This window comes from Esox lucius, chromosome 22, assembly GCF_011004845.1.
Source record: "Esox lucius isolate fEsoLuc1 chromosome 22, fEsoLuc1.pri, whole genome shotgun sequence".
Classification (NCBI taxonomy): Eukaryota; Metazoa; Chordata; class Actinopteri; order Esociformes; family Esocidae; genus Esox; species Esox lucius.
In genome coordinates this window covers 10944480-10957174 of record NC_047590.1, presented here as the reverse complement: position 1 = coordinate 10957174, position 12695 = coordinate 10944480, and positions in this window count along the sequence as shown.

Sequence of the window (12695 nt, the reverse complement as noted above, 5' to 3'; positions counted from 1 at the left end):
TTGGAAAGCATTGTTAATGCTTTCAGACTGCATAAGCATTGTTCTCATGTGCCCAATTACCAGCCAATCAGAAACATACACTTTTGCCTCCTCCCACTTTCTTCTCCTTCCACTGCCATCCCATTGTCAGTTCACAATGAACTGACATGCTTTGCAGACATTTTGTGAAAGGTGTAATTCAAAGAACCTTCATCTTTTATTTTGGGTAAGTAGTTGTTGTTGTAAGATAGCCTAAATGAATAACCACTGTTAATGAGGTCTCCGGAGAACCATTATTGGAAACATCAACAACTATCAGATACAGGTTCCATTCAGAACTGATATGAAATCCACCAAAAACTATTGTCAATCAGGTTCCTCCCAATAAACAATGTAGGATCCGAAGATAACCATAAATAATGATGTCCACCTAGAACCAATTTGGGATTTCACAGGAAATATTCAAATTCAGGTCTACCTGGAACCAATATAAGATCTCATTAGAACTATTACAATTCTGGTGTACCTAGAACCATTTTACTTTGGTTCCTCGAAGAGCGAAAGTAGGATCTGTGAAGAAACATATATTTAAAGGTTTCACAAAGAACCATCTGTCACGCCCTGATTTGTTTCACCTGTCTCGTTATTGTCTCCACCCTCCACCTATTCTCTTCACCCCTTGACTATTCATGCCTGGGTTTTCTGTTTGCCCGCTGCCAGATCGTATTGTCTATTCATCCGTTTCCGGTGTTTTGTTTCTCGTGTTCATGGTACCAATGGTAACATTTTGTCATCTTAACTAATTGAAATATGTACCACATTTAGACCATCATGACACGCATGCTACTACAGCTTTGCCTACCCAGCAATAAGCTGGCTTGCACAAACTGAATGTGCATGTAACCAAAACAACTGGCAACTGACCTGTAATATAATCAGTCATAACATTATGACCACCTGCCTAATATTGTGTAGGCCACCAAACAGCCTTGACCAGTCAAGGCAGTGACTCCACTAGACCTCTGAAGGTGTGCTGTGGTATCTGGCACCAAGACGTTAGCAGCAGATCCTTTAATTCCTGTAAGTTCGAGTTGGGGCCTCCATGGATCGCGCCTGTTTGTCCAGCATATCCCACAGATGCTCGATTGGATTGAGATCTGGGGAATTTGGAGGCCAGGTCAACACCTTGAACTCATTGTTGTGATCTTCAAACTATTCCTGAACCAGTTTTGCTTTGTGGCAGGGTGCATTATCCTTCTGAATGAGGCCAATGCCATCAGGGATTACCGTTGCCATGAAAAGGTGCACATGGTCTACAACAATGCTCAGGTAGGTGGTACATGTCAAAGTAACATCCACATGAATGGCAGGACCCAAGGTTTCCCAGAAGAACACTGCCCAAAGCATCACACTGCCTCCGCCGGCTTGCCTCCTCCCCATAGTGCATCCTGGTGCCATGTGTTCTCCAGGTAAGTGACGCACACACACCCGGCCATCCATGTGATGTAAAAGATAACGTCATCAGACCAGGCCACCTTCTTCCATTGCTCCGTGGTCCAGTTCTGATGCTCACGTGCCCATTGCAGGTGCTTTCGGCAGTGGACCGGGTTCAGCATGGGCACCCTGACTGGTCTGCGGCCACGCAGACCCATACGCAAACAAACTGCGATGCATTGTGTGTTCTGACACCAATTTGAGCTACAGCAGCTTATCTGTTGGATCAGACCACACGAGCCAGCGTTCGCTCCCCATGTGCATTAGTGAACCTTGGCTCCCCATGACACTGTCGCCAGTTCACTGCTTTTCATTCCTTGGACCACTTTTGATAGGCGCTGACCACTGCAGCTCGGGGAACACCCCACAAGGGCTGCAGTTTTTGAGATGCTCTGACCCAGTTGTCTACCCATCACAATTTGGCCCTTGTCAAAGTCGCTCAGATCCTTACGCTTGCCCATTTTCCTGATTCTAACATCATCTTTGAGGACAGAATGTTCACTTGCTGCCTAATATATCCCACCCACTGACAGGTGCCATAATAACAAGATTATCAGTGTTATTCACTTCACCTGTCAGTGGTCATAATGTTATGGCTGATCGGTGTAAATACTCCAAAATCCTTATCATATATCAAATAGACCATTGAATGACAGGTCTGTCTGTCACTCAAGTGTCAGCCATTTCAGCCATTTCGTATAGTGGTTGAAATAATTATTGCATACACGGTTGTCAAGGGAGAGAGTAATTCGATTATTTATTGCAGCATTAGATAGCCTTGTTTATGAGGTTAAGGACCTGGTCTTCCTTACACAACCTCAATCTCATCCCACTCAATCTCTTCTCACTGTAATGTTGGTTACAAGCTGATATACACATTGAAGGGTGTGTCTACCTGGGAAAGATCAGGTTTCCAAGACAGTTACCCCCATGCCATGTCAATATAAACATTCCTGTGGTTATCAGAGCGCAACCTACAGAGAGATAATCTAAACAGAAAGGTTTCTGTTGTTCTCATTATCTAGGCACATTCACTTCTAATGAAACGTACATTCACATTGTAATTATTAATGCTCAGATTCCACAATTGCATGTCTTGAAATTCTTAATTTTCAAGGTTTCATGTGTTTCTGTGTTTCGGCAGGAGAGGTTTGGGAACCACTGGTGTAGGGGAACTATGTTTTGTGTTGCTGTTCATCAACTTGCTGGCAATGAGTCTCCGTCATAAAATAAAAATTGTATCTGCTGTTTGAAAATGCTTTTAGCTCCTTCGCTAGGTTTGAATAGCAACTAAATAAACGAAGGGCCCTTTATACACCCTTTTCGTATGTTTATATTGTAAAGTAGCCTACCTAAAAGCACATTCATTTGAATGTTTTAGTTTGAAACTATTATGAAAAATACTAATTCTGAAAGGATTATTAACCTCAACGCTCGAAGAGGAACCGTTTATCCTCAATTTGTATAGCACAAAAAAAACTTTTAAGATAACTTTTATACATTTTTTGTCTCTAAAATATTGCTCAGAAAGGACAGAACTGGCAGAACTAAACAATGGCGATATCAATTGTTTGCTAGACTGTGTTGTTTGACACATTATATGGGTTCAGACATTAGAATTTTTTGTTCAATGGGTTTGTGGTAACATAGGGTAAATAAATAAAATGCCTTATTTAATGTGTGCTTCCCATGTGCATTTGGTATTTACTAAATCTGAATACTATGCATGATGCTATAGATCATGATATTTTTATTAGACAATCAAGAGAAGTCAATCTAGAGCCGAAAAGGAGGGGCTGACCAGAAGGTGAATTCCAGATCTGTACCAGACCAGCATCACATGTGGCTAGAATGAGAGATGTATTCAATACGCCTCTGGGCCAGTTCTGGCGCAAATCCGTAATCCTATACCACACCGGTACTGGCCATTTGATAAATTTGTCACTGTGCCGAATTTGTGATCCAGATCCAGCGCTAAATTCGGGCCAGATCCGATCCAGAATAAGTTTGCTAACTAAAAAAAACAAGCTCTGCTGAGTTTACAATTGAACTTGATGATTGTGTAGTCCAAGAAAATGCGTAATCTTCCATGAAAACGTCCCTTATGATAATGAATAAGGTTTTAGTGGGAGTCAAGCACTAGGCCTGCTAGGTCAAATGTCCTGCCCATTTGTAATGCAAGGTCTGCTGTCCATAAATTAAAGGTTCGCTATTTTTGAACCTGGGGCCTTTTTTGGATAATCTAGCCTAATCCTGGACTGTGGAGTCATTACTTTTTGGAATTAATACAGTTTTGAGAGTTCACGGTTTTTCCCGCAGTCTTTCTTGAAGGAACCAGAAGTGTCAAGTCTATGTCTATTTACACATTCAATGATTCTTCTTTATTTATTATAGACAAGTATACCTTTGTATTTAATTTCTATTCTAATAGGCTGTCATTGGAATGTTTATGGTTAACAGTTGTTTCTGTTAGGAGCGAATGCAGAGACAAAAGGGTTTCTAATAATTGCCTAGCTTGTGTGATCCTTGAGATAACACCTGTGTCTTTGGTTGTGCCCCAGGGACTGATAAGGGATCTTTTCAACAGGACTGGTTTTGTTTTCTACAGGACTGTAAGTAGGCCTACATGCCTACTTACAGAATTGAGAGTTTCAAGCTCTTATCCGGTTGATAAGAGCTTCAAAGTCAATGCAATCTGTTGCACACACTGGAGCCGATTCAGCCTCCTCCATGGACACAAAGTTGTAATTTATCCAATTACATTTGTAATGTTACTAAAAGTGATTTCTACAATGAAATAAAATGTAAATATGCACATACATTCATTTGTGTGTTAATATTCATTTTATAGTATTATAGTAATACACATTTTATGTATTATGCTATGCATGACAGTGGCTATTTATATATTATTAAGAAAATGTAACTTAAATGCCACTTCTTTGTGTTTGTATTTTAGATTGTTTAGAACAGGTCCCAGGTAAGATGGCTGTCGCATTGCTCCATTCTGATTTATAGGGTCTCTATGATAACTACGATATGCGCTGTTGGCCAATGGAGGTCGATGTCCCCACATGGCGGCCATCTTGCCACAGGTCGCTCGCTCACTCGTAACATTGTGTTTTATGGTGCATGTACTTTTTAAATAACCATAATTTGCTACATTTTCTACCAACTTTCAAACGGTTTGGTTTGTTATAAACGTCAGAGATTAAGTTATGACACTGCATACATATGAACCATTAAAACCATGGACATCCATATGAAAATATCCTTGAACAAAATTTTTTTTATTTCGCACAACAAATCCTGAAATTTGAGTTAGTAATTGAGTTAGTAATATCATACTATCGTAGTTATCGTTTGTGACACTTCCAGGTAGTGTATGTCTTCAGAAAACATATTTTACCAAAAGTAAAAAAAAAAACATGGACCAACAAACTGAAAACAATACATGCATTTGCTGACATTGTGTCACTTAGTGTTGCGGCTGGTAAATATAAATTATGAACCCTACCAGATGCTCTGATGGAATTGAAGAAAAGCTCCAAGTGGTCCTGGCGGAACCTGTAGGTCAGGACATATCGCTGTCCTTCAAGCGGCACAGGAACCAACCTGACCGGAGGCATCCGAAACAGATGCCCAAGCCACCTCAGCTGACCCCTCTCGATGTGGAGGAGCAGCGGCTCTACTCTGAGCTCCTCCCGGGTGACCGAGCTTCTCACCCTATCTCTAAGGGATCGCCCGGCCACCCTGCGGAGAAAGCTCATTTCGGCCGCCTGTATCCGGGATCTTGTCCTTTCGGTCATGACCCAAAGCTCATGACCATAGGTGAGAGTAGGAACGTAGATTGACTGGTAAATCGAGAGCTTCGCCTTGCGGCTCAGCTCTTTCTTCACCACGACAGACCGATACATCGACCGCATTACTGCAGAAGCTGCACCGATCCGTCTGTCAATCTCCCGTTCCATCCTTCCCTCACTCGTGAACAAGACCCCTAGATACTTAAACTCCTCCACTTGAGGCAGGCACTCTCCACCAACCTGAAGTGGGCAAGCCACCCTTTTCCGACTGAGGACCATGGCCTCGGATTTGGAGGTGCTGATTTTCATCCTCACCGCTTCACACTCAGCTGCAAACCGTCCCAGTGCATGCTGAAGGTCCTGGTTAGAAGGGGCCAACACGACAACATCATCTGCAAAGAGCAGAGATGAAATTGTGTGGTCCCCAAACCTGACACCCTCCGGCCCCTGGGTGCGCCTAGAAATTCTGTCCATAAAAATTACGAACAGAACCGACGACAAAGGGCAGTCTGACTTACTGCCGGCAATGCGGACCAAGCTCCTGCTTCGGTTGTACAGGGACCTGACAGCCCTTAGCAAAGGACCCAGGACCCCATATTCCCGAAGCACCCTCCACAAGATGCCGCGAGGGACACAGTCGAATGCCTTCTCCAAATCCACAAAACACATGTGGATTGGTTGGGCAAACTCCCATGAAGCCTCCAACACCCCGTAGAGGGTATAGAGCTGGTCCAGGTTCTGGTCCAGGAGCTGATCCGAGGTTCTACTATCGGCCGTATTCTCCTCTCCAGAATCCTGGCATAGACTTTCCCGGGGACGCTGAGAAGTGTGATCCCTCTATAGTTGGAACACACCCTCCGGTCCCCCTTCTTAAAAAGAGGGACCACCACCCCGGTCTGCCATCCCAGAGGCACTGTCCCCGACCGCCACGCGATGTTGCACAGTCGTTTTTAGAAAAGTTGCAAATTCAACATTTTCAAGCATTCAGAATTATAGCCACGTTAATTACGTTTGTAAGAAACCAAACCGTTTGTAAATCCGTCAAGGTTTCAGCGAGATATGAGTATTTGTGTTCGGCTGATCACTCAACTTACATCAGGTACCACAGAGCCCGCCAGGAAGCCTGCCTGTGACAAGATGGCCACCGGTGATGCCGGAAGTGACTGCGCCATGACACGTCTAGCCTTTATATATGTCTATGGCGATATGTGCTACTTGCAGTCAAGGTGGTGACGTACTTCCCTTTTACAATAATACTGCACGCCAGTTTCCGGCGCGGGTTAGTTGTATACATAGGCATAATAAAGAGTAGACGCCGCATCGACCGCTACTGCCTACTGGCGCTGACGAGCCGTGGGGCCGCCATCTTGGACCGGTCAGCCACTCCCCTCAGTGTAATCTGTTTTGGCAGGTGAAATGAGTTGAGGAGATCCTCGAAGTACTCCTTCCACCGCCCGACGACATCCTCAGTTGAGGTCAACAGCTGCCCACCTCTACTGTAAACAGCGTTGGTAGGGCACTGTTTCCCTCTCCTGAGGTGCTGGATGGTTTGCCAGAATCTCTTTGAGGCCAGCCGATAGTCCTTCTCCATGGACTCACCGAACTCCTCCCAGGCCCGAGTTTTTGCCTCCACAACCACCCGGGCTGCAGCCCGCTTGGCCTGTCGGTACCCGTCAGCTGCCTCAGGAGTCCCACAAGCCAACCAGGCCTGATAGGACTCCTTCTTCAGCTTGACGGCATCCCTTACTTCCGGTGTCCACCACCGGGTTCGGTGGGAGTTAAAGATCTCTCTGACAGGAGACTCGGCCAGACGTTCCCAGAAGACCCTTACAGTACGCTTGGGCCTGCCGAGTCTGTCCAGCTTCCTCCCCTGCCATTGGATCCAACTCACCACCAGGTGGTGATCAGTTGACAGCTCCGCCCCTCTCTTCACCCGAGTGTCCAAGACATACGGCCGCAGGTCAGATGAGACGACAACAAAGTCGATCATCGACCTGCGGCCTAGGGTGTCCTGGTGCCACGTGCACTGATGGACACCCTTATGCATGAACATGGTGTTCGTTATGGACAAACTGTGACTAGCACAGAAGTCCAATAACTGAACACCACTCGGGTTCAGATCAGGGGGGCCGTTCCTCCCAATCACGCCCCTCCAGGTGTCACTGTCGTTGCCCACGTGGGCGTTGAAGTCCCCCAGTAGAACGATGGAGTCCCCAGTCGGAGCACTTTCCAGCACCCCTCCCAGAGACTCCAAGAAGGTCGGGTACTCTGCACTGCCGTTCGGCCCGTAGGCACAAACAACAGTGAGAGACCTATCCCCGACCCGTAGGCGCAGGGAAACGACCCTCTCATTCACCGGGGTAAACTCCAACACATGGCGGCAGAGCTGGGTAGCTATAAGCAAACCCACACCAGCCCACCGCCTCTCACCATGGGCAACTCCAGAGTGGTGAGGAGTCCATCCTCTCTCAAGGAGTGTGGTTCCAGAGCCCAAGCCGTGCGTAGAGGTGATCCCGACTACCTCTAATCGGAACCTCTCAACCTCACGCACGATCTCAGGCTCCTTCCCCGCCAGCGAGGTGACATTCCACGTCCCTAGAGCCAGTTTCCGTGTCCAGAGATCGGGTTGTCTAGGCCCCTACCTTCGACTGCCGCCCGATCCTCTTCGCACCGGCCCCTTATGGTCCCTCCCGTGGGTGGTGAGCCCACGGGAAGGTGGCCCCACGTCGCCCGTTCGGGCTGAGCCCGGCCGGGCCCCATGGGGAAAGGCCCGGCCACCAGGCGCTCGCATACGAGCCGCAATCCCGGGCCTGGCTCCAGGGTGGGGCCCCGGCTGCGCCATACCGGGCGACGTCATGGAACTCAAAATCTTAAGCATCATTAAGGGGGTTTTGAACCGCTCTTAGTCTGACCCGTCGCCTAAGACCTGTTTGCCTTGGGAGACCCTACTAGGGGCATATAGCCCCAGACAACATAGCTCCTAGGGTCACTCGGGTACTCAAACCCCTCCACCACGTTAAGGTGGCAGTTCATGGAGGGGCTATAATGTATAGATACATTTTACTATACACAACCTCGCAAACCCAGTGTAAGGCAAAGGAGACCAACATTTTCATTCCTGGAGACACACACCATGAGGCTAGAGTTCATGAAACACAAACAAACAGAGGTATTTACAGACCCACCAACACTTACAGCAGTATTCACATATAATGTGACAGACCACTGTTTCAAGCCAGTTTTAAGCCATTGCTTTCAGTTTCAGTGTTAATCTTGTCAGAATGATGACCGATATGACATAAAGATACTATGTGTGATGAGTAAGGTTAAAGTACAGTTATAAAGCTTAGAATTAGTTTTGGGATGCCGGAATTTAGGATTAAAGTCTTGAATTGTCGTGGAACCACACACACGCTCTAAAACCCCTGAAAGAGGACAGTTTTGCAGAGCATCTTCCTGGTGCTCCGTTTCTGCAGTTCAAGAGAGGTGAGTTTGGCAATGTGGTGCAGCCTTATTTTGAGAAACACAGACACAACCAATGACAACAAGTCAGACTGATGGTTGTCGATGCCAAACTGTGTCTCCTCAATGTGTTCCTCAAGCAGAAAAACATCCTCCGTTCCAATCTCCTCCCGGACAATGTGTGTGACTGTTGACACCTCAAGAGCTTGCATTGGTGAAGCTTGGCGGATCACCCCCTCTGCAGCTCTCAGCACCTTATTAAAATAATTACAAAAAAAAAAAAACATTATATTTATATAGCGCTTTACACAGTGCTCAAAGACACTTTACAAAACAGAGAAAATAAGAACAAAGCAACCTTACTATACATATAAAAAATAAATAAATAAAGCCTTCAATGTGCCTTGTGATGGAATAACTAGGATGCCGTTGTTTTTCAGGGTTAGAAGGTGGTAGCTCTTGTCCAACGAAGATGGTACAGCATCTCTGACCAAGCTCGCATGGGCACACATCACAGAACAGTTTTCATAGAATCTGCCGGACTACAAACCCTGCTATGTAGACCAGAGCATTTGCCACCAGACCACCAAACCGAGTGGGGACATAACTGTGGTCACACACAAGGGCCAAATGTTGGCGAATGGAGATGGGTGCTCTTCAGCAGTTTCAGGAGAGGACATCTCCACAGCAGACAGGGACACAGTGTTATCCAGGGCTGCCACATTGCCTGTCTCACCAGGTGAGATACCACACCGAAACATCAGGCGGCGGAAGATGGCCTGGAACTGGCATGCCAATGGATTGTTATTCCAGCCCGCCTCGTATGGAAAACAAGCACACAATACATACATTACTCACAAGACATAAAGCTATTCATTAGGCATATTTTCCAAATTAATTGTATTTAAAAGAACACCAACCCTACCTGATGCTCTGATTGAATTAAATAGGAGCTCCAAGCAGTTCAGGAATCATCAGCATCACGTGTCGATATTACAGTTTTTCTCAAATGCTAAAACACAAAAGCCAATCCTCTAAACCAAATGACCTGTTGTCTAAACACATTTACTAAATCTAGCCATCATTTTCCAATATCATAAACACATTTCACATGAAGACACAATTCACAAAACACAATCCTCCGTTCTCATAAATCTTAACACATTTTTCCTTGCTAAAACACAAGTTGCAAAAGAACTCTGCTTATATTCTCAAATGAAAGCTCATGTGATGCAAAATGCTTGCCACAGTTAGCAATGTTTGAACACAATGAACACACCTGGCGTCATTCATTACACACAACGACTCAAAATTGAAGACACTTGTAGCTAATGCTGTGACCACATGTATAAAAGCAAGTTCAGAGTGCACAGTTTGCTGAAGATTCCAAACAAACACAATGGATGAAGGCAGAGTCAGGGGAAGAGGAATTCGAGTCAGAGGAGGGAGAAGAGCTGGCCATGGAAGAAGAGGAGCAGGCCAACGAGGAAGAGGAGTTCAAATCATAGGAGGAAGAGGAGCAGGCCAACAAGGGAGAGGAGGACGCCAACAAGGGAGAGGAGAAGGTCCAGGAGGGAGAGCAAGACAACCTCGCACCATCATTACGGACGAGATGCGAGCAACAGTCATTGACCATGTCATTGTCCATGGCATGACAATGGCTGAAGCAGGACTAAGAGTCCATCCAAACCTGAGTAGGTTCACCGTGGCCACCGTTATCAGGGCATTCAGACAACACAACCGGTATTGTACTCTATTGCTTTCTTTGTCACAATACAATTTTACAAGCCTGTGAAAGTAGTCTATTGGTTTCAAATCAGTTGTTACTGTATTGTAAAACATGTCAATTGACAACACATGTTTCTTTCTTTAGAGTTGAAAGAATGCCACATAGAGGTGGGAGGGTTGCCATATTTACAGCGGCACAAGAAACCCTCATTGTGGATATGGTTCGTGAGAACAACCTCATCAGACTCCGGGAGATCAGAGACAGTCATTGCCGATAATGTCAACTTTGAGAGCATTGATGATGTCAGCTTGGCCAAGATAGACCGAGTTCTCCAGCGCCAAAAGATGCGGATGAAACAGGTCTATAGGGCTTCCCTTTGAGCGAAACTCTGCGCGACACAAAGACCTACGTTACGAGTATGTGCAAGTAAGAATACATCCATGTTCACAGTACAGTTAGTGGACATACTGTGTTGCTCAATGGCCTACATTACTTCTGGACAATACTGTGCTACCTGATTGACTGTTGTTCTGAACACCTGTGCACTTTCACATTTTCACAGAGGATATTACAGTTGGACACGATGGCCAGACCTCATGAGTACCTCTTCCTGGATGAGGCTGGCTTCAACCTGCAGAAACGTAGGCAAAGAGGCCATAACATCATTGGCCAAAGAGCCATCACTGAGGTTCCTGGCCAACGGGGGGGTAATATTACTCTTTGTGCGGCCATGGGTTTGGAGGGTCTTGTCCACCGGCATGCTGTCCTTGTGTTTACAACACCCAACATCTCCTCGCCTTCCTAGAGGAGCTAAAAGACATCCTCCTGGACCGCCAACAACACCATTCTGGGGCCGCACATCACATTTATGTGATCATTTGGGACAATGTACGCTTCCACAGAACAAACCAAATCAGAGAGTGGTTCACCACCAACAGTAACCACTTTTTAAACGTCTGTCTGCCACCCTACTCCCCTTTCCTGAACCCTATAGAGGAGTTCTTCTCATCGTGGAGATGGAAGGTTTATGACAGACAACCATACACTAGAGAGAACCTCCTAAGGGCAATGGAGCTGGCCTGTGTTGACATCCCAGTGGAGGCCTTCCAAGGATGGATTTGCCATTCCAGGGCGTTTTTCCCGCGGTGCCTGGCAAGAGACAATATAGCCTGCGATGTGGATGAGGTGATGTGGCCCGATGCAGCTCAGCGACATGATGCCGCACAGTGATTGTGGTGTGTGTGGTGTGTGAATAAAGTAAATAAAAAAACTTCACACCCTGATCATGTTTTCAAGAGTACTGTTGTGTGCAATAGATTCTGTTTTTGCATTGAGTTGTGTTACAGTAGTGTACATGCAGAATTTACTATAGATTTATACTCTTCATATGAAACTCACAAATCTAAATGCCTAATCCTCTGCAGAGACCGAAGAAGATCCATTACTGTAAAGTTTCTAAAAATATGCATTGGCAGTTATGAAACTGCTCTTTTGGTGTGAAAGTTTGAGTTTTTAAGTTTTATTACTCTGATCATGGCGAAAAGACACCCCAAGAAAGCCCCATGTGATTTTGTTAATACAAAGCAGTAAAGTGCCTATCACAGGGGTGCAAACTCACAGAGAATGAAAATGGTAAACAGCTACCAGGGCAGATAGATAATTAGTTTGCATCCATGTTTTTAGGAATGGGATCAGTTTCTTGTTTAACTTATACAGTATACTTGTACACAAAGGAACATTAACTTGGAACAATGTAATTGCAGAACTGGGATAACTTGAAAACACCACATGCAATACCTACCATTTTGACACCTACATGTACTTGATGTTGTGTAATGCATACCATTTAGAAACATCTAGGACCTGAAAAACACACTGAATACAAGATAATGACAACAGAAACAAAACTGCATATTGAAAAAAATGTAAACAAGATAACATCATATCAACATACATACCATCTTTCTGACACCTGCATAAAGTTGATGTTGTGTAATACATACCATTTAGAAGCATCTAGTACCTGAAAAACACTGAATACAAAACAATTCAGACAAACAAAACTGAAGCAGTTAGGAGCATCTTAGGAACACAATGCATAACAAATACACAGCAGTAGGCTAGTTCACTACATAGGAAGCTACTTTAAGTTCTGCTAATTTCACATGACAAGAAAAGTGTAGCTTGTGTGGCCAAGCTACTTTGTAAATAAAGGAGTTACTACTACT